Raw genomic sequence first — 16,244 nt, 5'->3', positions numbered from 1 at the left:
ATCATGGCCAATCCACCAAACCTGCACATCTTTGGACTGTGGTAGGAAACCGGAGCACCCGGAGGAAACCCACGCACACACGGGGAGGGTGTGCAGACTCCGCACAGACAGTGACCCAAGCCGGAATTGAACCTGTGATTCTGGAGCTGTTAAGCATTTGTGCTATCCACAATGCTACCGTGCTGCCCTCTAAATTAAATCACTTTAAAAGGAAAAGAGACAATCATCATTGAGATTGCCAATGTTATTAGTGACACAATAATGATGCAACTGCAGAGAAGAAGTGAATCTCTGAAAGATATGCAGACTTATTTTGCTTTTTTTTGACAGAAGTTTAGATGAAAATGCTAAAGGCCACTGCGATAAGAAATTAAGTGAATTCTACCTGGAAGATATAGACACCAATCCTTTTGAAGATGCAGTGAAACATTCATTCATTTGATCAATAAGGATGAGTTCTGTGCTTCCAGATCACCAGCTGGTTTGTGCAGCCTTGTACATAATTGTTTGCAGGCAGATGATGTAATTGATGATTTTGTAAAGAAATAGTGCAGAGAACAAGCTATCTAAATTGCTACACCAACAATGGATGGAGCAAGAAAATCTTAAAAATCTGTCCCTCTTCCATATTCTCTTGTTTAAATTCTGTTTGTCAAAATGGACCATTGCTGATCTGATATAATGGCTACAGTTTGTCACATGCTGGTAGTTCCAACCACCATCGCTCTCAAGACTGGCCTTCAGACAGTTTCTCGGATAAGGAACGGAATCCTGCCAGACAGCTACTGATATTGGACTTGGGACTCACTGGACACTTGGCTCACGTGGATTTACGGCAATAACTTATCTGATTTTATGAAAGGAAATTAATTTGTATTTTTGAAACTGAATAAAACTCTGGGCTCGATTCTGTGGCCTCGTTGCGCTCTCACTTGAGCAAAATTAGGCCGGTGAATAGCGGGAGGGGCAGAAAACAAGAACCACGTCAGACGGCAAACAGTTTGCGATGCAACCAGTCCGCTCCTGTAGGCGAAATCGGGATATCGACATAGCGTGGTGAGAAACAAATTATCACCGCTTAAGCCCCTTTTCCATAAAATTAACGAGGGACCCCATATCCAACGGCATCCTGTCGTTCAGCAGCCTCCACAGCAAGTGGTCATGCTGGCGCCGATTAGTACTCCTTTTGAAAAACGTGAACTTGCCGGTAGGGTTTCTGTGGGGAGGAGGTGAGTAGCCATCTTTGCTCACAGGCAAAGAGCTTAGGGGGGCTGGGCCTGCCCCCCAGTATTTGACAGGGGGTTGAGGGGACCCTCTCAAGGGTGGGCCACCATGGGAGGGTGGGGGGAGGCACTGGAGGGGCAACCGCGCCGACACCACCAGGCCAACTCATGGATCATGTGTACCCCTTCCGGGCCAACCCTCGATCCTGCCTATCTGCCCTACCAACCACCCATAACCCCCATCGACTGCCGAGGCCTCTGGCAATGCGGCTGAACTACTCACTCGTGTTGCCTGGTGTAGGTCGTTGACCTTTTTCCTGTACCGGTGGCCAGTCCTCCTGGTCATTGTAACAGAACCTCTTGGCCTCCACTGCATCTAAGAGCCTCAACAAACCTTGGGGCCGGTCTCCTGGGCGCCATTGTTGCGAGCTGGCTGGCATTCACTAAGCAAGTGCTGCTCAACTTTGGTAGCGGTGGGTTCGCGAGCACGGTGCCGACTTATCGGCTGGCAAGCCTTCATTTGCGGCGAGATGCCCATTGGGCCTTATTATGTGGACCATTAACACTGAATAGCATTGCTGGCCTTGCCAGGCTGAGCGCCTGGAAGCTCATGACAATTCCCGCTTGTTCCCACACTTAGAAATCTTTCCAGAGAATCGTGCCCTCTGCGAAATACACTGAGCAGCATGGTAGCACAAGTGGCTAGCACTGTGGCTTCACAACGCCAGGGTCCCAGGTTCGATTCCCCGCTGGGACACTGTCTGTGCGGAGTCCGCACGTTCTCGCCGTCTCTATGTGGGTTTCCTCCGGGTGCTCCGGTTTCTTCCCACAGTCCAAAGATGTGCAGGTTAGGTGAATTGGCCATTCTAAATTGCTCTTAGTGTCCAAAAAGGTTAGATGGGGTTATTGGGTTACGGGGATAGAACATAGAACAGTGCAGAAGGAGGCCATTCGGCCAATCGGGTCTGCACCAACCCACTTAAGCCCTCACTTCCACCCTATCCCCGTAACTCAATAGGGCAGGGTAGAAGTGACGGCTTAAGTGTGTCGGTGCAGACTCGATATGCCGAATGGCCTCCTTCTGCACTGTATGTTCTATGTTCTATGAATGGCAGCATATGCATCTTGTTGATTGGAGTGTTTGCTCCTGCAGTGGACTGGCTCATTCTGTCCTGTGCTGCAGTGATGTCATCAGCTGATTTTTCCATCTCATTGCTCATGAGCAAGTTCCATGTTTGCTCACCTGAAGTTTCACACACTGCAATACTGACCATCTTTGCTGTAATTCTGACACGAGGTAAGCTTGGATTTCAATTCAGCAATTATTCATAGAGGCATGTTTTTACAAGTTAAAAAGCAATGACCAATGTATGTATTTTTGTGGCTTCTGCTTTTGCGTTCTGTGGGGTGAGAGTGGGTGGGGTTAGGAGGGGTGTGAAGTTGGGGGAGGGGCTAGAAATGAAGGTGAGCGTGAGGCCTCAAAAACTGTAAATCCACCTCTGCTAACAAGACAAGGGTTTACACGCTGAACAGTAGGATGCTAAGAAGTACAGAGGACCAGAGAGACCTTGGGGTGCAGGACCAAAGATCCCTGAAAGGAGGGCAGGTCGATCATGGGTTATGAAGGCATATGCGATACTTGGCTCTATTAGCTGAGGCATAGAATATAAGAGCATGGAGGTTTTGATGAAGCTGCATTACATGCTCATTAGGCCACAGCTAGAGTATTATGTGTAGTTCAGGCCAGCACACTATAGTAGGGTACCGGTTGCAATAGAAAGGGAGCAGAGGAAATTCACCAGGATGCTGCCTGGGTTGAAGGGTGTCAGCTGTGAAGAGAGGCCAGTAAGGCTGGGGCTGTTCTTCTTAGAGCAGAGAAGGCTGAGGGGGGGACCTGAGTGAGGTGCACAAAATGAGGGATATAGATAGGGTAGATTGAAAGAAACTTTTCCCCTTAATAGATGGGTCAATAACCAAGGGGCATAGATTTAAGGTAAGGAGCAGGAGATTTAGATGGGATTTGAAGGAAAGCTTTTTCACCCAGAGGGTGTTGGGAATCTGGAACTCTGAAAGGGTGGTAGAGGCAGGAACCCTTACAATATTAAAGAAGCATTTAGATGAGCACTTGAATCACCACAGCATTCAAGGCTATGGACCAGGTTCCGGAAAATTGGATTAGAATAGATAGTGCGTGATGGCTGGCGCAGATATGATGGGCTGAATGGCCTCTTTCTGTGCTGTAAAATAATGCGCAAGAGCTGCGTTACCTGGTAGCCGAGCTCTGTGAAATCAAAAAAGTCATGCACAATTGCTGAAACCCTAATTCTGCCGGCGTACAAATGTATCGGGAGTGATGCTGCCAAAGAAATTAACAAGTTCCTCTTTGTGTACAATCAAATGGCGTATTGATGAAATGTCAGTTGATATTGAACAGGTTCTTCACCAGAAATTAGAGATGAGTGGAAAATTTGTCCTGCAGGTTGATGAGTCCCCAGATATTAGCGGGCATTGCCAGCTCTTAGCAATTGTCAGGTATGTTAATCGGGATTTTTTCAAAGAGAATTTCTTCTTTGGCAAATAATTGCCTGGTTAAGTGACCGGAGAGGATATCTTTTGTGTCATAACTGCTTATCTGGAAGGAAACAATCTTAACTAGACCAAGTGTACCGATGGAAAAGCTTTTCTTTCATGAGTAAAGTGAAAGAACACAGAATCTTTCTGTATCTGTATCTTGCACCATGAACCCCTTGTTGCCAAAACAATGCCATCTGAGTTAACTGCAGTGCTAGACCAAACAGTGAAAGTTGTGAATTCTGTGAAGTCACTTAATTTGAAATTGTGCTTGTTTACTATTTTGTGTGAAGAAATGAGAGTCAAGTACCAGGGTTTTCTCATGCACACAGAAGAACAATGGCTGTCTCGAAAAAAGGTCTTCTCTCATGTTTATTAGTTTAGTAACACGCTCAAAGAGTTTTCGGTTCTGTGTGAATTGCCACACAAAGTTTTTCGCGATGTTAATGTGTAATGTGTGCTAAATCTGCATATCTTTCAGATATATTCAGCCATCTGAATGAGCTGAATGTTGAAATGCAAGGGGAAAATGAGACCATTCTGACTGCCAGAAATAAACTTGAAGGCTTCAGATCAAAACTGGCCCTTTGACAGGAAATGTGTAAGCGGGTTGATTGAGATGCTCAAGCTGGCATCAGCAAATCCTGCTGGCAAAACTATATCCAAACTCATCGCCACACATCTTAAAACACAAGAAAAAATGTAATGCTATATCCCCTCCTTGAGTGTGGAAGACTTTGAGTATGTGATCCATTTAGTTCACTTTCTCTTGAATCATTAAACAAATTGGCATTAAAGGAACGAGGAATTCGTAGAGCTCAGGATGGATCATAAACTGAAATGAAGTTTGCAGAGATGCCTCTGAACACATTTTGGTTGCTTGCAGGACAAGAATAGCAGTACTCTTCTCATTTCCCACAGCCAACCTGTGCAAATTGGTGTTCTCAACAATGACTTATGTAAAAAAACAAAAGGAGCCTGTCAATGGAGCAAGACCTGAGAGTTCCTGTCATCAGTTTCTCCCTAATTCTCCCCCCAGAGACAGGCCCAGGTGTCACACGAACACTGTCGGTAAGATGCTGGTCACAGAATTTTCTTCATTTATGAACTTTCAAATTGAGAAATGCCCTTAAAAAAATGAAAAGAATTGAAATCGTAAATGGGAAACACTTGGGAAAAAAAATATTGTACTTGACATGCAAATCTTTCATTGTAAACTTCTTAAACAAATGAAAATTGTATTAAATGGCTTGACATGTTTTTCAGAGGTTTTAGAGGTGCACAGGCTTTTGCTTGACGGCAGCTCAGTTGCAGAAAAGAGGTATCCCTCAATTTTGGATAGTGCAACTGTGTGACATGACAGTTAAAAGGTTAGGGACCACTGCTGTACTGGACTATCTGCGATGCAATTGGCTTCATGTTTGTCTAAATATCTCTCTCTGCTTCTCATATTGCTACTTAAAAGGCAAAACCAATTTTTTCAGCCAATTTTATGTTACATTTTGTATGAGATATTTAAATGTTACATATTTTATGATTTTGTTACCTTTCATTTTACGCCTTTCATGACCTTTTGTAAAGTCCAAACTCATTTGACATTCTATGAACTGTATAGCACAGTAAATTAGCAAATTATTGGTGCCTAATAGAAATGAAAAACTGGGCAATCCGTGTAAATGTAATTTGTGACAGCACATTTACTTTGGCCAAACTGAAGTGAAATAGTTTCCATTCTATCTTTATACAAAGTCAAAATTCAAATTTCAATCACAGACTGATTAAATTACGTTTTTAAACCTTCAAATTAAAATTCACAGCTGGCACCTCATGAGTCTCCATCCTGTCAAGAACACTTTTCCAAAATACAATGCAACATAAAGAAAATCTGCTCCGCTTCGGCAATAATTAGCTTCAATGATTGGAAAATGGCAGGTGTGGGTTTCCTGATAAGCACTTATAGGCTGCAGAAGGAGCACTAAAGCAGAGCATTCTAGCTGTTGTTTTGTGTGTTAGCTTTAATCAGTCGCAGCAAACTTGTCTTTGTTCAAGTTACATTCCAGAGACGGGAGAACATCATCCAGGCCCACACTTTAGTGTGATGGTAAGGGAATGCTGGATTATCAGAAACAGATCAGCCATGATTGAATGGCGGAGCAGACGCGATGAACCGAATGGCCTAATTCTGCTCTTATGTCTTATGGTCCTGCCTTTCAGATGAGCTGTAAAGGCAAGGAAGGGCTTGTCTGTCCTCCTAGGTAGGTATTAAAAGACCCCAGAGCACTATGCAAAGAACAGGAGGAAGGTTCTCCTGACACCTCGGTCAATATTTAACTCTCAAGCAACACCACAATTAAGCAAGAGCTGGTTATTATTCCAGGGCCAACATGTTCCCATGATAGTGAAGGGTGGGAGAAAGGATTTCAAGGAATATCCAGGGGTGTATAAGGGGAAAAATGTGAGGCTTATTGCAGATACCAAGGGCTCAAAACAGCAGTAGGCTGAGAGGAGTATAGAAAATGCAAATGGTTACTTAAGAAAGAAGCAAGAGCATAAAGGGGGCATGAAAAAGTACTGGCGGGTGAAATAAAGGAAAATCCAATGGTGTTTTCTAATTATATTAAGGCAGCAGGTTGACCAGGGTGAGAGTAGTGTCCATTAGGGACCAATGTGACAATGTGTGTGGAATCAGAAGATATAGGTGAGGTTTTAAATGAGTACTTTTTGCATCTGTGTTCACTACGGAGGATGATGTAGGTATAGATATCAGGGAGGCAAATTGTGATTTACTTCAACAACTTAACATTGAGAGGGAAGAGGTCGTTTTAACGAGTCTAAAAGTGGATAAATTGGGGACAAACAAAATGGGTAGGATTCTGTGATCCTGAGGCGAAATGTTGACGCCGTCATAAATGACGTTGCGTTTCCCGATGGCGTCAACAAGGCCTCAGGAGCAGCAATTCTGACCCCTACAGGGGTCCAGCACGGCACTGGAGCAACCCATGCCACTCCAGCTGCCGCTACCAGCACAGATGGGCGTCGCGGATCTGCGCATGCGCTGTGGGACCGGAACGCTTTCCGCACATGCGCGGTGTCTCCCTTCTCCGTGCCAGCCCCGATGCAACATGGCGTATGGCTACAGGGACCGGCATGGAACAAAGGAGGCACCCAGCGCGAGAGGCCGGCCCGCCGATTGGTGGGCCCCAGTCGTGGGACATGCCACAGCGGGCACCCCCCCACCCCCCCCCCCCCCCCCCCACGGGATAAGACCCCCCACAGGCTGCCCTCAGATCCTTCCACACCAAGGTCCCTCCGGGTAAGGCCAGGTTAGAACGACGCCGGCGGGACTCAGGACTTTTTGTACGGCCACTCAGCCCATCCTGGCGGTGAATCGTCGGGGGGGGGGCCCGTAGAGCAGCCCCCGACCGGCGCCACGCGACTGCGCTGATGCCAATGGCGCCGATTCTCTGCTCTCCGGAGAATAACGTCCCAATGTCGGGGCGGCGTGGCGCGATTCGCGCCGGTCGCAGCAATTCTCCGCTCGGCCCTGGGGTGAGAGAATCCCACCCAAGGTATCCCACATTGCTGTGAGAGCATGGGAGGTGATTGCAACTCTGACAAAAATATTCAAGTCTTCTATGGCATGGGAGAGATGCCAGAGTACTGAAGGACAGCTAATGTGGTGCTATTATTCAAGAACGGAAGTAGGGATAAACCAGGAAATTACAGGCCAGTGAGTCTAACTTCAGTGATAGGGAAACTACTGGAAAAGATTCTGAGGGGCAGAATTGACCGCCACTTGGTGAGCAAAGAATTAATCAAGGATAGTCAGCGTGGTTTTGTCAAAAGGAGATCATGCCGTACAAATATGATTGAATTTTTGAGGAGGTGCCTAGGTGTGTAAAGGGTAGTGCAGGTCCACATGGACTTTAGTAAGGCTTTTGACAAGGTCTCACTTAGGAGGCTGATGAAAAAGGCAAGAGCCCATGGGATCCAGGGCAATCTAGCAAACTGGATCCAAAACTGGCTCAGTGGTAGGAGGCAGAGGGTGATGTTTGAAGGTTGCTTTTGTGACTGGAAGCCTGTGTCCAGTGGTGTACCGCAGAGATTGGTGCTGGGCCCCTTGCTGTTTGTGCCATACATGGATGTGAATTTTGGACTGATAAGTAAACTCATAGATGACACAAAAATTGACAGTATGGAGCAAGGCCTTAGATTACAGGATGATATAGATGGGCTGGTTAGATGGGCAGAAGCATGGCAAATGGAATTTAACCATGAAAACTGTGAGGTAATGCATTTTGGGAGTACTAACAAGGCAAGGGAATATACAATGAATAGTCAGACCTTAGGAAGTACAGAGGATCAAAGGCATGTATGCCCATAGATCTCTGAAAACATCAGAACAGATAGCAGGTGGTTAAGAAGCATTATGGGATTCTTGTCTTTATTAACTAAGACATTGAGCACAGAGCAGGGAGATTATGTTGGACCTGTAAAAATGCTGGTTAGGCTCCAGCTGGAGTACTGTGTGCAGTTCTGGTCATCACACAATCACACGCAAGAAGTGATTGCAAAAGAGAGGGTACAGAGGAGATTCACCAGGATGTTGCCTGGGCTGGAATGTTTCAGCTATGAAGAGAGGCTGGTTGGCTGAGATTGTTATCCCTGGAGCAGAGAAGTCTCAGGGAGGACCTGACTGAGGTGCATAAAATTATGAGGGACATAGATAGAGTGGATAGGAAGGAACTTTTCCCCTTAGCGGAGGAGTCAATAACTAGGGGGCCTTATTGGATTTAAATTAAGGAGCAGGGAGCTTAGAGGAGGTATGAGGAAAACCTCACTCATCCAGAGTGTGGTGTGAATCTGGAAATCTTTGCCTGAAAGGGTGGTAGAGTCAGGAACCCTCACAACTTTTAAGAAGTATTTAGATGAGCACTTGAAATGCCACAGCATACAAAGATACAGGCCAAGTGCTGGAAAATGGGATTAGAATAGATAGGTGCGCGATGGCTGGTGCGGAGGTGATGGGCTGAAGGGCATCTTTCCGTGATGTAAAACTCTGACTCTCCGACACTCTAGAAATAATGAATTGGCTGATTTTTCGACCCTCATACCCATCCCATCACCAAGACCACCTACTTCCATCTCTACAACATTGCTAGTCTCCAACCCTGTCTTAGCTCAGCTGCAGCTGACAGCCATATCCATGCAGGTGTCATGTCTCTAATTCCTACCTGCAAATTTTGACATAATTTGTGTTCAACACCTTTTTTCAATTGACATCAATTGCACTCAATCATTTACATGGGTTTCCTCCATATACTCCGGTTTACTCCCACAGTCCAAGGATGTGCGTGTTAGGTGGATTGGTCATTGTTAAATTGCCCCTTAGGGTGGAGTTACAGGACTAGGGTGAGGAATTGGGCCGAGGTAGGGTGTTTTTTCAAAAGATCGATACGGACTCGATGAGCCGAATGGCCTCCTTTTGCACTGTAGGGATTCTAGGATTTAGCTATACTTAACATTCAAAGTAATGCAACTGACATCAATGTAATCAAACAGCAGCGCACAAAACTGTAATTGGCAACATCACTTACGAATTGTGACATCAAAAACTAGCAAAGCTTATTTGCCATATTTCTGAATTTCCAGAGCTTCAAACATCCTGAAACTGAGCTAACTTTAGAAAACGCACATTGGGTTTTATCATAAGTTTTAAGAAGCTAATTTATGCTTTTCTTTGCCATGTATAGTGCCGCACAACCCTGCCAGCAACTCCTCTGGCACCCCCTCCAGTTTTCTCCATCACCATCCGGTTCCACTCTTCTCGGAGGAATCTTCTCCCTCACCAACCGTGCCCCAATCAATTTTCTCCCTTTATCACCCGCCCAAGCAATTTTCTTCTTCCCTCCGAACCCCCAACCCTCCACCCAAAATTGCAGCAGTTCTCTTCCCCTCTCTCTCTTCCTCTTTCCCCATCCACATCTCTCCCATGTCTCTTCCTCCCCTTTCTCTCTCGCACTTGTCCCATTTCCCACTCTCTCTCTCCCTCTCTTGCCTTTCTCATCCCTCCCTCTCTCATCCTCTCTTCCATCTCTCACTTGTCCTCTCTTCCATCTCTCTCTGTCCCTCACTCTTTCTCTCATACCCTCACTCTCTCTCTCATCCCCTCATTTCTCTCTGTCATTTCCTCATCTCTCTCTCTCGTCCCCCTCTCTCTCGTGTTCTCGTCCCCCCTCTATCTTGTCCTCATCCCCACCCTCTTTTGTCCTCGTCCCCCCTCTCGTCCTCGTCCCCCTCTCTCTCTCTTGTCCCATCTCTCATCCCCCTCTCACTCACCCCCTTTCTCTCACTCTCTCGTCCCCTTATATGACGGTCTCTCGTTCCCCCCCTCTCTTTCATTCCCCCCTCTCTCATCCACCCTCTCTCTCTCGTTCCCCCCTCTCTCTGTGTCTCTTGCCCCCCCCACCTCTCTCTATCTCTCTCTCTCTCTCGTCCCCTCTTCTCTCTCTCGTACCCCCCTCTTTCTCTCTCGTCCCAACTCTCTCTCTCGCTCGTCTGCCTCTCTCATCACCCCTCTCTCTCTCTCGCCCCCCCCCAGCTCTGCGTCTCTTGTCCCCCTCTCTCTCTCTGCCCCTCTCTCCCTCTGTCATCCCCCCTCTCTCTCTCGTCCCCCCCTCTCTCTCGTACCCCTCTCTCTCATTCTCCTCTCTCTCTCTCTCATTGTCCCTATCTCTCTTGCCCCACTCTCTCCCTCTCTCTCTCCCACGACCCCCTCTCTCTCTCATCCCCCTCTCTCTAGCGCGCTTGTCTCTCCCATTCTCTCGCCCTCCTCCCCCTTTCTCTCTTGTCCCACCTCCTATCTATTGTCCCCTTTCTCTCTCTCTGTCTCTCTCTTTCTCTCATCCCCCTTCTCACTCTTGTCCCTCTTCTCTCTCTCATCCCCTCTCTCTCTTTCACTATCATTACCCCCCCTCTCTCTCTTTCGTCCCCGATCTCTCTCTATCATTCCCCCATTTCTCTCATCCTCCCTCTATCTCTCGTCCCCTCTCTCTCATACCCTCTCTCCCTTGTCCCCCCCTCTTGTATTCCCTCTCTCTCTCTCTGGTCCCCTGTCTCTCTGGCTCATCAGCCTCTCTCTCTCTGATCCCCCCCCCCCCTCTCTCTGTCCCCATCTCGCTCTCTTGTCCCCCTCTCTTTCATACCTCTCTCTCTCATTCCCTTCTCTCTCTTATCGTCCCTACCTCTCTCATCCCCCTCTCTCCCTCTCTCTCTCTCGACCCCCTCTCTCTCTCATGCGTGTCCCTCTCTCTCTTGCCCCCCCTCTCTATCTCTCATCCCCTCTCTCTCTCGCTCGCCCGCCTCTCTCTCTCTCATCCCCCTCTCTCTCTTGCTCCCCCCTTTGTTTCTCTTGTTCCCCCCTCTCTCTCTCTGCTCCTCTCTCACTCTCATTCCCCCCTCTCTCTCTCGTACCCTCCTCCCTCTCTCTCTCTCTCTCTCGTCCCCCCCTCTCTCTCGCTCATCCGCCTCTCTCTCTCATCCCCCTCTCTCTCTCTCTCTCATCACCCCCAGCTCTGTGTCTCTTGTCCCCCTCTCTCACTTTGTCCTTCTCTCTCTCTCATCCCCCTCTCTCTCTCATTCCCCTCTCTCTCTCTCATTGTCCCTATCCCTCTCATCACCCTCTCTCCCTCTCTCTCTCGACCCCCTCTCTCTCATCCCCTTCTCTCGTCCCCCTCTCTCTCGCGCGTTTGTCCTTCTCTCTCTCGTCCCTCTCCCTCTCGTTCTCGTCCCTCTCTCTTTCTCCCTCTCTCTCTCATCCCCCCTCTCCCTCTCTCATCCCCCCTCTCTCTCTCTCGTCCATCTCTCTCTCCCTCTTCCCCTTCTCTCTCTCATCCTCCTCTCTCTCGTCCCCGTCTCTCGTCCCCCCTCACTCCCTCTCTCATACCCTTCTGGCTTCCATCTGAAAATGTGGAAAATTGCCCAGATATGTCCCATCTACAAGAAGTGGAACAAATCCAATCCAACAATTACCCGACATCAGCTCTTCCCAATCAAAGTGAAGGAAGGTGTTGCCGATAGTGCTATCAAGCGACACTTACTGAGTAATAACCTGAGGCTGGATTCTCCGTCCTGCCGGGCCAGATTTCTGGTTCAGCATGCTGGCGAGATGCTCCGTTATGCCGCTGGTCAAAGGGGTTTCCCATTATAGGGCAACCCCATGCCGTCGGGAAACCCCTGGACTGCCGGCAAAACGGAACATCCCGCCGGCGGAGGATCCAGTTCACTAATGTTCACTTTGGGTTCTGCCAGGGTCACCTGGTTCCTGGCCTCATTTCAGCCTTAGTCCAAACATGGACAAAAGGACTGAACTCAACAGAGGAGCTGACATCAAGGCATCATTTGCCTGAGAGTGGCAGCGTAGCATCACTAAGTCAATGGAATCGATGGGGAAACTCTCCACGTAACCAAAAGGAAGATGGTTGTGCTTGTTAGATGCCAATAATCTCAGTCCCAGGACAAGGATAAAGAGATGCTTAGGGTAGTATCCTAGGTCCAACCAGCCTCACTAGCTTTAGCAATAACCTTCCTTCTATCTTGAGGTCGTAAATGAGGATGATCACTGATGATTGCATAAGGTTCAGTACCTTTCGCAATGCTCACTGGACCAGCCATATAAATACTGTAACTACAAGAGCATATTAGAAGCTGAAAATTCTGAGGAGAGTAACTTACTTCCTGACTCCCCATAGCGTATCCACTATCTACAAGGCATAAATAAGGAGCTGATGGAATATCCCATCACAGCTCCAATAACACTCAAGAAACTCAACACCACCTAGACAAAGCAGCCCGCTTGATCGGCACCCTGTCCACCACCTTCAACATTCACTCGCTGCAAAATGTTGCAAAATGGCAGCAGGATGCACCATTTACATGTTACACTCCAGCAACTCACCAAGGCTCCTTTGACAGCACTTTCCAAACCTATGACCTCTCTACCACCTAAAAGGATGACAGCAGCAGATGCATGGGAAACCACTACCTCCATGTTCAAGCCACACAGCACCCAGACTTGGAACTATATTGCCTATGTCAGAATCCTGAAACTCCCCTCTCAGCAGCACTCTGGATGTACCTGCATCAGCTGGACTGCAGAAATTCTAGAAGGTGGCTCATTAGGGATGGTCAACAAATGCTCGTGTTGCCATTGATACTCATCCCTGAAATAATTTTAAAAATGGTGTCAACTTCTACGTGTACGCTGATCATACCCAGCTGAATCTCTCCATGACCTCTCTTTACAACTCCATTGCTTGTGTTGTCAGACTGTTTGTCCAACACCAGCTTTGGATAATCTACAGTTTATCCATAAGCATTGGAATGATCAAAATCATCACAGTTGACCTTGCTCCTCGATTCCATGCCCCTGTCCCTCAATAGTTTCAAGTTGAATCAAACTGCTCACAACCTTGGCACCCTATTTAACCCAAGCTGAACTTTTGATCCTAAATCCTCTCCAACACCAAGGCTACTTACTTCTACCTCAGTAACATCACTTGCCACAGCCTCATGCTGCTGATACCCTCATCTATCCATTTACCATTTCTGTTCTATGCAACATTTTCCTCATCCGTCAACGCTGTGCTTGTTGGCATATGTTGGTTTCCAGTTTCCAAATTTAAAATTCCCATCTTTGTATTTAGGTTCCATTGCAATCATGTTGTTCCTGGGCAGAATTCTCCGACACCACGCCGGGTCGGAGAATCGACGGCGGGCCGTGCGAATCGCGCCAAGCCGCCCCGATGACAGGATGCGATTCTCCGCGCGCCACTAGGGCCGGCACCTGTCGTGGTATGCGCCGACTCTTCGGCCCGGGCCGGCGCGCCGATTCTCCGTCCCGGATGGGCCGAGCGGTCGTCAACAAGAAGCCGAGTCCTGCCGGCGCAGTTCTAACATCCTCTGAGCTGGCGGGACCGCGGCGTTGAAGGGTCCGGGGGCGGCCTTTTGGGGGGGGTGGGGGGGGCTCCGACCCCGGGGGGGTCTCCGTAGTGGCCTGGCCCGCGATCTGGACCCACCGATCGGCGGCTCCGTGCCGGCTCCTGTAGCCCTGCGCCATTTGGCGTCGGTGCGGGGAAGAAGGCCACTGCGCATGCGTTAGTTGCCTCCGGCCCAACTGCGCATGCACGGACCCCGCGGCGCTGGGTTCAGGCCGGGATCAGCAGCTGGAGCGGCGTGGGCTGTTCCAGCGCCATGCTAGCCCCCTGTGGGCTGCAGAATGGGGTCCCGGAACGGGCGCTGACGCCGGAGTAAAGCGCTCCCGTTTTTACGCATCAGCACTTAGTCGCCCGATGGGAGAATCCCGCCCAAATTCCCATTAAACCTACAATACCCCAGAATTCTGAATCTCTGCATCTCTGGCCTGTTCTGTATTTCTCTCTTTTTCTCCAACCTTGAGTGACCATGTTTTCAACCACCTTGCCCCTTCACACTGAAATATTCTTTCAAAACTTTCCACCTCTATACCTCTCCTTCTCCTCCTTTAAGACCTTCCTTAAAGTCCAACTCTTGGACAAAGTTTCATAATAACTCAATCTTTGGCTCAGCATTCATTTTTGTTCAATTACACAGCTGCAGCACTGACATCGACCCAGCAATATGGAAAATAGCCAAGGTAGGGTAACTATCCTGTAAACAGGAAGTAGGACAAATCTAACCCCGGCCAATCAGTCTGCTCTTGATCATAAGTAAAGTGATGGAAGGGATAATTGACAGTATTATCAAGCAGCACTTGCTTAACAATAGCTTGCTTAGGGATGCTCAGTTTGGGTTCCGCCAGGATCAATTAGCTCCTGACCTCTAGTCAGCCTTGGTCCAAACATGGGCAAAAGAGCTGAACGGCAGAGGTGAGGTGACAGTGACTACCTTTGCCATCGAGGCAGCAGTTGATCAAGTACGGCATCAAGGAGCCCTTACAAAACTGGAGTCAATGGAAATCGGAGGAAAGATCTCCACTGTTTGGAACTACACCTATCAAAAAGGAAGATGGTTGTGGTCACTGGAGGTCAGTCATCTCAGTTCCAGGATATCACTGCAGGAATACCTCAGGAGAGTGTCCTACACTCAAACATCTTCAACTGTTTCATCAATGACTTGCCCTTCATCGGTTTGGGGACATTAATTGATGGCTGCACAATGTTCAGCACATCGTGACTCTTCAGCAGTCCATGACAAATTACAGTACGACCTGGTCAATGTACAAGCATTGGCTGGTAAGTGGCAAGTAACATTCGTGCCACACAAATGGCAGGCAATGACTATCTCCAACAAGAAAGGATCTAACCATCATCCCTTGATATTCAGTGGCATTACCATCGCTGAATCCCCCACTATCAATATCCTAGGAGTTACTATTGACCAGAAACGGAACTGGACTATCCATACAAATGCTGTGGCTACAAAAGTACGTCAGAGGCTAGGAATCCTGTAGAGAGTAACTCACCTCCGAACACCCCAAAGCCTTTTTACCATCTACAGGCAAAGATGAGGAGTGTGATGGAATATTCTCCAATTTGCCTGGATGAGTACAGCTCTAACAACACTCAAGAAGCTCCATGCTATCCAGGTCAAAGTAGCCTCCTTGATTGGCATCCTATCCAGAAACATTCACTCCCTCCACCGCCACACATTGTGGCAGCAGTGGGCACCACCTACAAGATGCACTGCAGCAACCACCAAGGTTCCTTAGACAGCACCTTCCACTACATCAGGAAGGACAAGGCAGTGGATACCTGGGAATACCACTATCTGGAAGTTCCCCTCCAAGCCAAATACCATCTGGATTTGGAAATATATCACCGTTCCTTCACTATTGCTGGGTCAAAATCCGAGAACTCCCTCCCTAACAGCACAGTGGATATACCTACTGAGGCAGCTCACCAATACCTTCTCCAGATCAATTAGGGATGGATAATAAATGCTAGCCTTTCCAGCGATGCCCACATCCCATAAATGAGTTAAAAGTAATTTTAATCTAAATACAAAAGCAAATACAAACCTTTTGGGCAGGTGAATGAATCACGTCAACTGCAGGCAATGCAAAACCCACAGGACCTTGCAAATAGGCTGAAGTTGACATAAGTACATTTAAACAGTCATGTAATTTGAAATAGGAACCTGGCATCTTTGTATTGAGCACATTTACATCATAATTACTGCCAATAAAATTGCAGCCAATATTAGCATTGCCTCTGTGCAATGCATGCCTGATATTGGGTGGGTAATGACATGGAAACTTGGCAGAACTCTGTCCCAAGTTTGTATAGGTCTGCTTAATGCTGCAGCCTCAACCTGAAGAAAGGTCTCTAGTTGGAAGACCACCTGATGCCTATGAAGCCATATCTTAGCAGATGTAAAAGCTCCAGAAGGGAAGAAGAAATGTGATAAATTGGC

The 16,244-nt window shown here is 47.8% G+C and overlaps 1 protein-coding gene across 3 annotated transcripts in view; it reads right to left on the bottom strand.

The window, feature by feature from the left end:
• LOC119969652 (parkin coregulated gene protein homolog) overlaps window positions 1–16,244 on the bottom strand; it is a 489,387-nt gene that overhangs the window by 202,748 nt on the left and 270,395 nt on the right. The gene's annotated exons all lie outside the window — the stretch shown is intronic.

Source organism: Scyliorhinus canicula, chromosome 1 (assembly GCF_902713615.1).
Source record: "Scyliorhinus canicula chromosome 1, sScyCan1.1, whole genome shotgun sequence".
Lineage (NCBI taxonomy): Eukaryota > Metazoa > Chordata > Chondrichthyes > Carcharhiniformes > Scyliorhinidae > Scyliorhinus > Scyliorhinus canicula.
This window is presented reverse-complemented; position numbering and strand designations above follow the sequence as displayed.